We start from the raw sequence: 14,617 nt of genomic DNA, 5'->3' as shown, positions 1-14,617 counted from the left end.
ACGGAAGGAGCCCCTTCCCCGGCGCCCCCCCGGGGACGAGGAGCCGCCCGCTCGCCCCCGCGCCCTCCCATCACGGCCCGGTGCCCTCGGCGCACGGCAGCGGCCCGGCGCGTCTCCCCGTCGCCGGGGCTGCACCGGCGGGTGGGCTGCGGCCTGCGCCGTCCCAGAGAAGCCTCGGCGCTCTCGTAGTCAGAGCGGCCCGGCTCCCCCCCGCCTCCTCCTCGTCTCTCCTTCCCTCCCTCCCTCCTTCCCTCCCCGGCCCGGCCTTCAGCTCGCACTCACCCGCCTTCCTCCTGCCTGCCCGGCCCGCGGTGCGTGTGCGCGGCTCTCCCTCTCAGGCTGCCCGGCGCGGCGGGGGCGGCCGGGCGGGTGGGTGAGTGAGTGAGTGAGTGAGCGTGCGGGGAAGGAGGCGAGGGGAAAAGGAGGAGAAGGGTGGGGAGGGAAGGAGAGGCGGCGAGGAAAGAGAGAGAGAAACGGAGGGGAGAAACCCGCAGCGGTGCTCCTGAGGCGGGACGTGCGGCGGCGGTCGGCCGGGCGCTCGGGCGGCTGCTCCGACGACCTTTACGCGAGGAACGGGCGATCTCCGAGCTCGGGGCGCTCCGCTGCCAGCCCGGCCACCATCTTACATTGGCAGACTTGCCCCGGACGCCGCCCCCGCTGCGCGTGCGCTGCCGGCAGTGGGCGGGGAACGGCGAGGGAGGGGGGACGGGGCGCGACGGCAGCGGCCGCGACGGCGCGAGGCATGACGGGACTTGTAGGCGCCGGCGGCGGTCCGGGCAGCGAGGGAGGAGGCGGAGGTGGTGGAGGCGCCCGCCAAAGCATGGTCGCGTTCCGCCAGTCAGGGGACCTCAGGCTCTCCTCCGAGCAGGGCTTGTCCACCGCCCTGCTCCGAAGGGTCCCCGTCCATAAACCCGCTGCAACTTCAGCCACCTGTTGCTGGACATTAAACCGCGGAGTTTTCAAGCGTTGGGTTGATTTCTTTAAAAACACCTTTTTCTTCTTGCTGATGTTCCTTCGGGTTTTTTGCTCTTGCCAGCTCGAAGCGATCGCGTGTACCGCTCCGTCGACTCTGCCGGCTGTTGGCTACAATGTGCGSGGATGGGCTGTGCCGTGTTGTCCCAGGAACACCTGTGGTGGCTGTCACGGCCGGGCGGTCGGGGCTTGGACGCTGCGTCCCACGGGCGCCCGTTCCCTCACCCGCCGGGAGAGCGGGACCGTGCCGGTCCCTAAACCCCGCTCTTTTGTTTGTTCGTTTTGGGTTTTTGTTTGTTTTTAGGGTTTTGTTGTTGTTGGCTTTGCTTTCATTGTTTGTGTTTTTTGGTTTCTTTTTTTTTTTGTTGGCTGGTCTGTTAGAGTTTTTTTGGGTTTTCTCCCACTTTCCGCCTGTCTCGGGGCCGCTGTGGTCTTGTCTCGCCCATCGGCCGAAGCTGCGCGGCCTCACCTGCCCGGTGCCCCTCTGTGCCCGGGGATGGCTTTCCCACGGCAGCAGGCATTCACTGGCGATGCCCCTTTGCTGAGCAGACTTTTGTAGCTTTTTTTTTTTTTTCCCCCGAAGTCTATTCCCTATTCGGAAYACACGCCAAAGGCACAGAAAAAAGGCGTATCGTTGGTTTTTTCTATTCACTTTGAAAATCCTAGCAAATTCAGTTTTCAGGAATACGGGCTGTAAGTAATTTTGACAGAAACAACTTACTGAAAAATCTCAAGAGGATCTCTCCCTTGCCAAAAAGTGGTTTGTTTTATTTTTTTTTTCCTTGTCAGAGACTATTTTGTAGAAACTCAGTGAAACTCAGCTATATTGCTTCTATCTCCTCTAACACGGACACTCTGGCCCTTGGACCTATTCAAACTGCACCCTTATCCCTCTCTTTTTCCTGTGACCCTCGATTCTGCACATCATCCCCTCAGCTAACAGACAAGTGAGTGCTTTTATTCATCACCTTTATAGCTCTCTTGGGGCTCTCCTGCCTCAACATTCTTAGCTCTCCAGACTGACAGCCTCATCCTGAGTGTTTAAGTTATCTCCAGTGCACAAATTGTTGCTACTTTTGCCATGACAGTAGACACCTGAGAATTTTACTTATTTCAGCAATTGATAGGGAAGAGAGGTGTTCATCGCCAAATGCACTGGCACAACTATTACATTTAGTGGTGTGGATTTTTTTTTCTTTAGTTTCTAAATTTGAAGTGTTACACTAGTACAGCCTTGTACAAAATGTTGTTCTACTAACAGTTGAACTTGTGTTGACATAGCTTATCTCCTTCCTAAAACAAGTAAATGTTACCTTGTGCATATTAGATTTTAGACTAATATATGTATCTCCACCKCAGGAAAGCTCTATAAATTAACTTTACTACTTCTTGCTGTAGGCAAGACCTAGATCTGCATAAAAAGAAATGCTGTTCTCAGTAGCAGTCTTGATGTGTGAACTMAAATGCAATGTTATTCTGAAAACAAAAAATGGAATATAAACACCTACATATGTGAGAAATTCCATGTTTCTCTGCATATATCTTAGACTGTAACATATACATCCTATATTAATGTAAAAGTAATTAGCATATATTAATCAAATGCAGGTGAACTTATGTATGTGTTACTGTCTCGGTTTTGAGAAAACTTTATTATTTTCACTTTTTCCTATCAACTGATATATAAACCATTAGGTTTCAGAAGTACTCATTATGTAAGTGGCTTACATAAGTAATGTAATTGTTGACACACCTAATACCCAGCAACATTTCCTGTTGAATAGAAGCAAGTACTCTAACTTGGAAAGAAAGGTTAAAAGTAATACAACTAAAAGTTGCAATTTTGAGTCAGAGTTGAGGCCGTTAACATTAACTAGATCCTGTGATTTCTTTTATTTCAGTATTAAGGAGTCTTTCTTTCAGTAAAAGTAGCAGCATCCAATAATAATGTAGGAAAAAATCGACATAGCTGAAGACTGGCTGTTTATCCATAGCCCTGCTTCCACCTCTCCCTTAATCTGGCAAGAATAATTCACTAGGCCATCATGTAACCATTTTAAAGTTTCAAAATGTCTTCAAATTAATTATTTTCTTACTTTTAAGTAATTGTAATTGTTTCCATAAGGTTACTTAAACACATTTTGACACCCTATTTGCTTCTGGGAATCTTTGGTTTTCATTTGTTTTGAATAACAAAACATATGGGTCTGATAACTCGGCAGGATTGTTTCTAAGGAATCATTTCCATATCTATAAAGAAAAGCTTTTTGAATACATTTACTTGGAAATAACCAGTGTGTACTAGCTAGAGTAAAAAGGTCTATGTGATCTTTATATTGTGGTTCAACCCCCAGTTCCTGGAGATCTGTTGCATATGCACTGTAGTGCATTGATTCACACCATGTACAGGGAAATTGTTCTCTTGGGCAATGATCCACTGTCACTGTCTTGTGAAACAAATATAGGAACCTACTAGGATTCTGCAGTTTGGTGTGAAACCAAGCTATTTTCAGGATTCCTCCAGTGTTAAGCCACAGCCATTTCAAATGGCTCCAACCTGTTGGGAGGAAACAATGGAGGATCCTGAGAATGGACTTGAAAGAGACATGACGGTGGTGTACTGATACTGGCAGAAAAGGAGGCGATGGAGATTGAATAATTCCCATGCCTGTTTGGGATGAAGAGTAATTATGCTGGGACTTCAGGAGGGTAAAAGACATGATGCATCTTTACAGACTATAGAATGTTCAGCAACAAAAAAACAATAAAGCAGCACCTTTACATGTGGACTTGCTGCTTACTGGGATTGCTAATGGTCTACTAGTATGTGCTAAAAATATTTATCACATGTGTATTTCACTGTGCTGATACTGAGAAAATACTTCCAGATTTGTAAAGCTGATGATCCCAAGTTGTGCTGGCAGCAGTGGCTGAATGAAGTGGCCTTTATTTCAGACTGAAAGTTGGGTTTCATAAATAGAAAAAATTATTTTTCTCAAGCTTCTGCAAAGCCTCAAGGATCGCTACAGAAAATTCACAGATACTAATATAGAATGATATACAATGGTTGATAACAGGTTTTTTAGAAATTCATTTAGAAATTGTTTACTGAAACATTGCTCTGCAGACTGCAATGGATATTATTGATGTGTCCACTCCTTTTGTCACTCTAGGAGGTCCAGACATCTTTCTGCTTCTGACTAATGATGCCTTCTACTTGGCAAACGCATTGGGGAAAGTAACTGCATGACTGTTCTAACTGTTGAATAATAATGAAGGGCTTTATTGGAAAATAAAGGGCAGGTGGAGGAGCCCTACAAACGCTCTGATCGATATTTGCTGCAAGTGGTAGATRTTCACTATGTCTTTTTGGAAATCCATGAGAGGAGAAGGAGGTGTCCATGCTGCTCAGGGAAACAGGCTGAGTGATTTGTCCTGCTCTTTCTTAAATGAGAGAATAAAGTTGTGAAAAAATGAATGTATTATAGCCAAAGATATGAGAGATGTACCCTTCTTAACGTTTTTKAATTATTAGAGGGAAATAAGAACTTCAACGGGATGCTTCAGCCAATTTCTTTCATTACAATCTTTGCTTATTCAGCATAATTCTGGCATGGCACATCTTATCTGCTAAGTGCACCTATCTATGAAAATTAAAGAAATCATTCCTTTTTCTGTAAAAGATGTAGTGGGGACCTCCAGGAAGCTCCCACTATTCGTTAACCTCAGAGTGCACCTCAAGTAGTGATACAGCACCCTAATACACTTCAGAGTTTTCTGCTGGGGTTTTTGTACAATTTACAGCAAATCTTCCTGCATGTTTTTTTTTTCCTTATTCCAGACTCCTCTGAATCTAGACAAGYGCGTCCAAGTTAACACAAGTTGTCATAAGCAACCTTCCAACTCTTTTTCTGCCTTCTGGCAACTGTTCTGAAATCCATTCACAGAATCTTTGAACTTCTCTTTCCTATCCTCCTTTTCCTTTTTGAAGTATTTTTTATGCATCAAGCAACTCGTCAGGCTAAAGTTCCTCATAATAATGTTGCCTTTGTTGTCAGAGATAATTTGCAATTATTCATTATTTCTGCACTGAACTCATTGCCAATGATCACAGGTTTCTTCTTTTTTTTTAATATCAATTTTAGAATGTCATTTCCATATGTTTTTCAGGTTTGGGCTTCCCTAGGAAGTGGTTGTTCACAGGGAACCCCATAATGTGTGAAAAATAAGAAGCCTCTCTCTTCATATTCTTTCTGTAGAAATCCTGTGCTGGTCTTGGAATGAGAAGGAGGGAGGAAGATGCTGGGCTAATGAGAGAGATAGTATCCTGCCAGTTAGTAGTAACAGGACTCAAGTTTACAGTTCTATGTGCACCTCTGTAGCAATGTCACCTTGAGGAATTTTCCAAGAGCTGGAAAAAATCTTACTGAAAAAAGAAATGGATAAATCAGAAAGCTGTGCAGCATTACGTAGAAGGGTATTGAAATATATTCAACTGCAGAAGTGAGAGAGACCATACAGATAAGAAACCTTACAGAAAGAGGGCTGGATTGCTTTGTTCTGTGCTTAGTAAAAATGGAGCACAGTCTTTGTCCTAAGATCTCCTGTAACATCTATAGGTCAGCATCATGTGCACTAGAAGGGAACAGACTGTAGAGCAATTGGCTTGAATCCAAGAATTTTATATTGCTAAAGGTTTGATTACAAGTGTTTTATAATCTCAGCATTTTGAAATGTTTAATTTTGGTAATTCATTTCATGAAATGTGAAAGGAGCTAAAGAATGCTGAACAAATTATAAGCCAAAGTATATTTGCTATTGCTTTTTATTTCTGCATTTGCTGTTGCAATAAATATGCCTGCTCTGCAATCTGTGTTCCTTTTAACTCATGAGGTGCTGCCACTTTATTTGAGTGGCAGGAAGAGCAGCAGCATGCCCAGATGTGTACCAAGCAATGCAAGTGGGGGACACAAGACTGACTTTCTTGTTTCTTCTCACAGTAGAGAAGGTGGCACCAAACAGATGGAAACAGGCTCATGGTTCATACAGCTCATTTTCCCCTGTGAGTGATGGCATCCAGATAACACCTGGCTTAGAGATGCAGAGCTAAGACATAGTATTAGACAAGAAAGGAATACATCCCTCAGCAGCATTTTCAGGCTAAACCCTCTATCTGGATTTCGAACATCTTTTTTGTAACTTCAGTCTTTGTATTTCATTTTAGTGGTTTGAAAAAAAAAAATAGCTCTACAACTCCATATGTGAAGTGGCTTCATTAATGGATATGTTAAGTCATTTGGGTCCATTACAATAGTGGAGTTTAGCAGTGACTTCTTATGGATAAATCTTTCACAGCTTGTCCTATTCTGGACATTTAGAAGTCCTGGAGGTCCTATTGACATCCCTTCATTTCTTGTAGAAAACCAGCATTATTTTTCTTTGTGGTTGCACTGGTTCATTACTCAGGAATGCCTCTCTATTGCATTCAGTTTAAGTAACAGTGACAAATACTGATATTTGAGGCAATGCCATAGAGTTGGGGCTGGATGTGCTAATACAYACGACCTGTGAGACAATATCAAGGGAGGGAAAGAGGTGTTGCTCAAAAAATAGGTGTGAATGTGGGGCAGCACACACCTACTGGAATTGCGAAGGAAACCATCAGCATTCAGCAAGAGTGGTAACATACTTAATCCAGATGATCTTGTAACAGAAGAGGGCACTCGGGACCAGAAGCAAATAAACCTTATCACATTATACAATGAGGGAAAATAATTCAAAAATGGGCAGAATCCTTGCATAAACTGGGTCCARTTCATAGCTGAGGGCTGGTGAACTTGGGTTTCATTCATGCAAAAAAAGAAAGCTAAGCCACTTTAAAACAGTTGTTATAAATATGCTCAAGCCAACCCATCTGAAATATTTGAAGTAACATTCCTATGTAGACAGGACTTCATTATGTTACTTACTATTGTTTTCAGGGAGTCATCACCTGCTCTTTAAAGCAAAACATACATTACGAGACAGAATGATTGCTCGTTATTGCCATATTCCTTAATTGCCTTCTGTATTAGTGCATTCAAAGGAATGCATTTTTTTTCTTCTGCCCTTCTCTGCCTTCATCCAACAGCATTCAGCATTTTCCACAGAGCTCAAAATTGCTCACATTCTTATAAAAATGCCTCAGCCGTATGGGATTTGCTGAGATGAAAGAAAAAGTGCATGACTTGAGAAAATGCAATACTTTATCCTGCATATTGATTCCATGGCTGCTGTATAAACAGGAACTGTCCATTACAAGAATTTCCACTGGTTTTTTTGTGTGTTGGAACTCATGTTCTGCATAAGCCAGGTGTGACAGGAGCTCACCTGTCAAGAAAGTATGACGTTGCATTAAAGGGTTGGCATGAACTTTGACACTTGTAAATATATTGCACCAGCCAAGCACCAGCTGCAACCTTGCAATTTTCCAAACAGATATATTTCCTTTTGCCAGAAGGAATGTAAGCTACTGTAGCTAAATTTATGCTATATAAATAATGTTGATAGAGAGACAAGCCTAAAATTAGATAGGTTTGATAGGTGAAATAATAGATTGAGTAGGGAAATCAAAGCATTTATATTAAAATGGATATATTCCTTAAGGAGCTGCAGGCAACCAACATAAATGATGACAAATAAGAGATCCCAGAATAATAAGATCAGGTTTACATTTAGGCAGCCCTGTAACTGAGACCTTGTATGGCATAGAAACGCTTGCTGTAGAGAGAAATTTGGCATTCATATTCTGATAAAGAACATTTCCTCTTCTGAGCCTGTGCTTGACTCTGTGCTGACAGAGTGAAGGCTGGGCTGTGTGCCTTGTGCCCTCTTTCCCCTTACGCTCCATCTTCCCTCAGGCACTCAGCACCGTGTCGGGAGCAGTCCAAGAACCACTACAGATCGGACACATATCCCGGAGGAGCAGAGACCAAGCTGGTATCCTGACCATATTGTATAGATWAACCAAGACACCTAAAGAATGGTAGATACTTCTCTCTTTTAATATACTTTTTTTTTTTTAATTCTTCCGTATCAATTAAAAATTGTACTGTGTTTTCCTATGCAACATTTTCAAATCATTGGTAGTTCAGTGTATGAATGAGTATGAATGTTTCCTGGTAACAGGCCAGACATGGAATTAAAACCCTGGATAGACCCAATTTGTTATACTCCTAAAAATCCAGCATTTGTGGGGTTTTAAGGAATGATAAATTGCCTCTTCTTAAATAGGTTAATTTAAACTGTAGCCCGTCAGCCTCTGGTAAGTACCATATTTTGCAAAAGCAAATAAATCAGATGCTATTTTTTATTTTAACTTACTTTCATTTTGTTTTCTCTTCCTTATTTTCTTTATGTTGGTATCATACTTGGAAAACCAAAATTAACTTTTGCATGGAAAGCTTCAGAACAGATGTGTGTCCCAAACATTTCCACTGATAGTGTACTGTGTTATGCTTGCCTGAAGTGCCTATAATTTGTTTTATGCAAAMTCCTTGTATGCTGGGCCTTCAAATGGATACATCACTTTCTACCAAGGTATCCGAATGCTTCCATGCTTAACCTCTCAGGTGCATTCTGTTGGAATAAATTTGGAAAAGACTTAAAGGTAAAGCTATGCCTAAACAGAGTAGAAGGTAATGAAGAATCTCTTGAGAGAATAGGGTAGGGAATGTACCATGGAGTAAAATGCACAAGGTGGTGCCTAACAGTAAGGTCTGCCATAYACATATCAACATCTTCATTGTCCTTCAGAGGCAACCCATTCATTGGACTGGAATAGTGAGCCATCACTTTCTTCACCCTTTAGCATAGAAGCAGCAGAGTAAGAGCATTAAGATTAGGTAGGTAGCCAGCTACTTCTCATTTGTGTAAAAAGACTTGGCCAAAATCAGGAGCAAGAGAGAAGTGAGTTGCTGGTTGCTTGCTTCTTCACTCCTCTTTTCAGAAAGGAACTTAGACATTGGACTTCCTTCCTTCTGCATAATGTATACCTTTCCTCATTCTTCTGAGCAGTARGTATCTTGACTCATCTCAGGCCTACTTCAAAGGCACAGAAATGAGAGGGAACACTCTCAGACCYTTCCTACTAAAATGAAGTCATACATTCTCACCTCAGGACATGTAAACCATGTCTCAACAGAGATCTTACTAAAGACAAGGGAGTTAATATTTCATCTTCAAGATCTCATTAAAATTCAAGTTTATTTAAATTTRTTAATTTAAGTGAAAATGCTAATATGGATTTTATTTTAAAATAGTTTAAAAGGTACAGTATCTATTTTTTTGAGGTGTATCTACTTTTATGCACCAAAAAAACCTGAAGTCTCAAAACAYGCAAACTACTGAAAGAATAACCATGGTTCTGTTGTAGTCCTATAAAAAGCAGGACCAGGTAACCTAACTGAGTTTTATTAGGCATTGCTTTCTAATTGTTGACATGACTGAACCACCAAAGCTGTAAAAGGTGCTTGTCTAATATTCTGAGCAGTGTACTTCCTTAAGAAAACTTAGCTATGGTACAGCATTCACCTTTAATTGSTACCTTTCCTCTCAGATAACTGTGGAATTAAGATTGTAAATAGAGTAAAATTAGTTTTTCATGGCTCATCTTCATCTTATATGCAGTTTTATATTTAGAGCATGGTATGTCCACCTTACAGGAGGCCTGCATGCCTCAGTCTGTGAGGACTGACAACTGCCATGGAACAGACTGACAGCACAATTACCTGCAAGGTGTGCCCTACTGGGAAAAGGCTGAGCTTCAGCACTTTGGTCATGTCACTGCATGTGATAAAAGGTTACCAGAGGTGATTACACCTGTTCTGCCACAGCAGTCCTTGTGTCGATTGGTTCTAGCAATGACAGCCATGCTTAATTTGACAAACTTCTTAATAAGCTATGGYTGTCTCCAGCTTTGGATGGAGAAAATGTGGGATGTGGGCAGAGAAGCATCACGAGAATAACATACACTACCCTCAGTGATACTATAGCTGGGTTGTACTTACTGTATTACACTGTATTCTTCCTCTTGATTTTAAATACCAGCAATTAATAACTATCCCCTTATATTGTCCAGGTTTGTGTTTGCATAGTATTTAAAGAGGAGGTAAGTTGTTTATAGACAGGGATTCCTAGAAATGAAGTGGATTTTTAACTATAGCTTCTCAAAAAGTCCTTTTCTTATGTTATGCATGAACGTTCCTGTGAGGYGAGACTATGATGATCATTTTGTGGAGCCATGAATAGAGAGAAAASATACAACTTTTAGAAATGAATCAGTTTATTGAGAGCACTGGGGCTGTATGACTCACTGATTTATCTGAGTAGGCAAACAGACCAGAAAGTATTGAAAGAATATGTGTGATCGATGAAAATAAAAACATGATTTTGTTCTTGCTGAGATCAGAAAAAAAAATCCACTCTATGAGTACAGATTGCCTAGGTTTGTAATATCTGTAAAGAAAAAAGTTTATAGCTGGTCAGGTTGACAGAGCTGGTGGTTTGCTTTCGCATACAGCTTAGGCTTTCAAGAACTCTCCATATTAGTTAATACATAAGTTATATTTTTTGTGAAAAGAAAGTGTATTAGTATTTGAGTCCAACACACGCTGATGTGTTTGTCAAAAAGACTTAATCACTGAGGCAAATACAGGAGAAATATTCTTCACCTGGTGGTCAGATTTGCCTTTGAAATGGYAGGATTTTCTCTGTCCCCTTCCCTGGCAGGTTCCATATCTGGTGAAAGTGTAATTATTTCCACAAAATGAAATGTCACTAACAAGAATGTGAGAACACAGAATGCCAAAGACCACTCCAACCTTTATGGGAGGTAGCAGTTGCGTATTATACTGGAAGGGAAGAATTTAGCAARTCTCTCACAACCTGAACAAGTAATCTGAACTCCTGCAGTGAAAGGGAGGCATCAATCTTCCCTATAATACTCTTCGGATCTCACCTCAAAACTGAAGCTAGAATTTCTGAGAAGTTCTGGGARAGAATAATTTGAAACACATTTACCATGTTCCAATATAAAACAATGTCAAACTAAGATACCCAAAAGGCATAATCAAGCTCTCATTAAAACTAAGGCCACCTGATTTTCAGGGGTTTCTCATGGCTTAGTRTCCTTGTGTGGTTATAGTTGAAACATACCTGCAAGCAAACCTTTCCCTCAGTGTTACAGAATGAGTCAGTACCTCATGCTTCTACTGGGCTGGACCTCACCATAACTACTTGTTTCTGCAGACAGACTGTGCATTAAACAAGACTCAGAGTGATGCATATAAAAAACAAAATTACATTGTTAACAGGCAGATGCCTAGGCATGCAGCTGAGTGATGCACTCTGAATGTTATTTTCAAGCAAATATTGATTGCTGTTTGTAAGGAGATAGCACAAGATGTAAAGATAGCCTGAAATTTTAATCATRACTTTCTGCTATCTACTTAAAGAAACCTTTTTTTCAGATATCAGCCATAATGCTGACTGTATGTCTTGACCTTTGAATTTCTGTTCTTCAAATCAGTATTTCTTGTAGGCATGCTTTCAATAGGCTATTAGCTTTGGAGAGAACTATTCTCCTAAGTATGCTTTGTTCTAACTCGACTAAAGTTAATCTACAATAGTAGTTGTGCTAGCTTGCAGAATGATTTAAAGGATTATCATTGTACCATGCTGGACATCTACAAATATACACAATAGATTCTGAGATTTTTGTTTTCTTCATTGGTTAGGTCTCRTTTTATCTGAGAGTTCAGATTAGCTGACCAGATGTTTTTCAGACACATTTCAAAGACACAGATTTAGCTTTTTCTTAATGTAGAATAAGAATGTTCTTGAATGATGAGGGGAATTAATTTTGACTGTCTGGCACCATCTAGAAGAAAGGTATGAGAGTTATATGTGCCAAGCAGCTCAGCAACCTGTTCATAAGATACAGGTTTTTCACTATTCTACTCTTAAGCACTCTAGCCACTGAATCATCCTCACCTACACAGGAAGGCAGCAGTTGTCGTTCAGCTCATCTCCCTCTGTTCCCTGACCCCAAGGAAGGTATTCATATAACTTTGAGAACGTTTAGCTCATTGTTGCTCTTGACTAGATAAACCACTTACACAAGCTAGCAACAACCTCACACAGTTTCTCTGATGAGCTTAGATACCATGGTGATACTAGAAATATCTAGGATGGAAGACAGAGAAATTACAAAGTTATTTCGTTGAGAAACACTGCAGGGAAAGTCTCAGACTTTTTTCTAAGATTTGATGCCAAGCTAAYTATCTCCATGTATAAAATGCACTTTTTGCAGCAAAGACAGGATTACAGCCAGCTAAGAAGTTTCTAGGAAAATTAGATGGCATAGTAAAAGAATTCAGGATTTTTTACTCTGCCAACTAACATAACACAAAAATACATTATCTTTCCTCTGTTCAGATGACGGGGCCAGGCTGAAGATCCATTCAAGTGGTGGCATTCCAGGCCTGCTGTGAGATGTTATACCCATTTTTACAAAACAGTAAGCTGAGATGCATAGTGAGCGTCCGTCAAAACAAGAGCTCCAGGAAGTTTTATGGTCTAATCAGTAGCCAAAAATGCTTTTGGCTTTTTGGGAAGGAGGCATATTTCACAATACAAGGACTGGTCTGTTTATGTAGATGCACTTCTACAAGAMAACTTTTTCAGTTTCAGCTGCAATGTAGAAAAGCCTTTTTTCATTTTACTCCATCATGTTGGATGTGATCATGACACTGAAGATTAAAGGTAGGAAATTAAGCAGGGTCTCTTAGGCATTTGAACAGTACTTTTTTTGGCTAATAATTATTCTTCCTGATAATAATAACATGTAAAGAGAATAAATTATATAATCATTATCTTTGTATCTTGATGTACGATTTGACTATGAACCACTAAATATATTACTATCAAAATGAAGAATGTTACACATGTAGTAYATCACAAGCCACCTACAAGTTACAGTCAAAGAGTAGGTTCCCACTATGCAGCTCATTTTAATTATTACTAAGCGTTACTATAAAAATTGATGTAGGTTTGTCACCACACAAGTAGAATTTGCCATCCCACAGGCAATTCGGAACTTTCTTTCCCTGGAATGCAGAGGAATTAATATCCATCCCAAGTATTTAGTGTCAGCCTACCTTTGATATTTCACAGATTTCTGTCTAGTAATTAAGGATGAAAGACATTGGTGTCCCTCCCTGAACCCATCTGTACTGGAGAACTTGCTGAGAATTATTGTTAGGGAGAGGAATGAGGTATTCTTTCCCTATAGTGACTTGTCAAAAATAGACTACCAAACCAGCCAGTGATCCTGGGTAAACAATGGAAACCTAAATTAAAGGACAACAAATAAAGCAATAATAAGCGAGAATTACTATTCATGGAATTCCTTACTCGTTAAAGCATGGATGGATGGATGCAGTTATGCCAATAAAAGCATGTGCAGAATGTATGGTGTGGTTTATCTAGATGCCTCTCTTACTTCATCCATACTAGGAGCTGCACTGTCACAACTATTTTGCATTAAAATATCACATTGCTGACAGAGAAAGAATATAATAAATGCTGTGCAGCTGGAGCTAAATGTGGTATTTCTTCTTCCAAAGTTCAGCTACCCAGTGACCTGCCCCTTGCCATCCACTATTTCAGGCTGTCTTTTTTTTCTTGTTGCTATGCGACCTAGGTCAATTGGCAAAGAGAGGGAAGAATTATCTGGAGATATAAAATACTAAATCTGCAGTGGTTAGAAAAGATTTTTTGCCTTCAACAGAGTTCAAAAAAAACCTGGGTGCAATCTGTCTGCATGTAAATGGCWAAAGAAATATGACAGCTCTTAATGCCTGGGAAAGGTTTTTTTTGTTAAAAAAAAAAAAAAAAARAAAAGAAAATTTATCTCTCTTCTTTAAAGATTAATGTTTCTTAAGGAAACACAGCCTAGGAAATCACACTGTATGCCAAACTTTTCCATAACTTTTGAACCTATTGCAATTTCTGAGTCAATTTCAACCTAATCTGATCAAAGGCTAAAGGGGTCATAAACTTTGTGAAAATCAGGGAATGTTTAAAGGAAAAAGATCAAAATTAGAATCACTGTGGTAGGAAAGACTAAAGCAAAACCTCAAGCTATCCATTACATTTACTGTGGCCAGATGATCAGCATATGCATCTCCAAGTTTRTCATGATACCTGCCTTTCCCAGTCGTGGGTGGGATGTGGGCAGCAAAGGAGCAGAACTATGGCTTCACAGGGAAGAGTGCACAGGAGAGGGTACAGGAATGCTGCTACCTAGGTACCAAGGCTGCTTTTGTTCAACTGCTTGTGGAATAACTTCACTTATTTTCTACTTTCACCTCTTGCCTGGCACTCTTAATTTCCTAGAATTAAATGAACAATCAATATGATTCTCATCAGTTTAACTCTAGTTTGTTCATGGCTATGATCAGGAAAAGGTAAATCTCAAGGAAATATGGGGCCTTTGACTGAGAACAGATTCATCTGTTGAACTCTGAGAGAAGCTGTTCTTGACAGGAAGGACTTTTCCCCCCTATTCTAAAATTTCCTTTTCTCTCTCCTGACTATCCCTTGT

At 40.7% G+C, this 14,617-nt stretch overlaps 1 protein-coding gene across 1 annotated transcript in view; it reads right to left on the bottom strand.

Moving 5' to 3' along the window:
• CNOT4 (CCR4-NOT transcription complex subunit 4) overlaps nucleotides 1–660 on the bottom strand; it is a 75,224-nt gene extending 74,564 nt beyond the window's left edge. Inside the window, exon 1 of the mRNA XM_057386197.1 lies at nucleotides 283–660. The gene's annotated coding sequence lies outside the window, so the exon portion shown is untranslated. The remainder of the gene's footprint in view (nucleotides 1–282) is intronic.
• Between the last annotated feature and the right edge of the window lie 13,957 nt (nucleotides 661–14,617).

Source organism: Malurus melanocephalus, unplaced genomic scaffold (assembly GCF_030028575.1).
Source record: "Malurus melanocephalus ecotype Western Australia unplaced genomic scaffold, MMel_1.1 scaffold_16, whole genome shotgun sequence".
NCBI lineage: Eukaryota > Metazoa > Chordata > Aves > Passeriformes > Maluridae > Malurus > Malurus melanocephalus.
The sequence above is the reverse complement of the archived record's forward strand: the minus strand, read 5'-3'. Positions and strand labels throughout refer to the sequence as shown.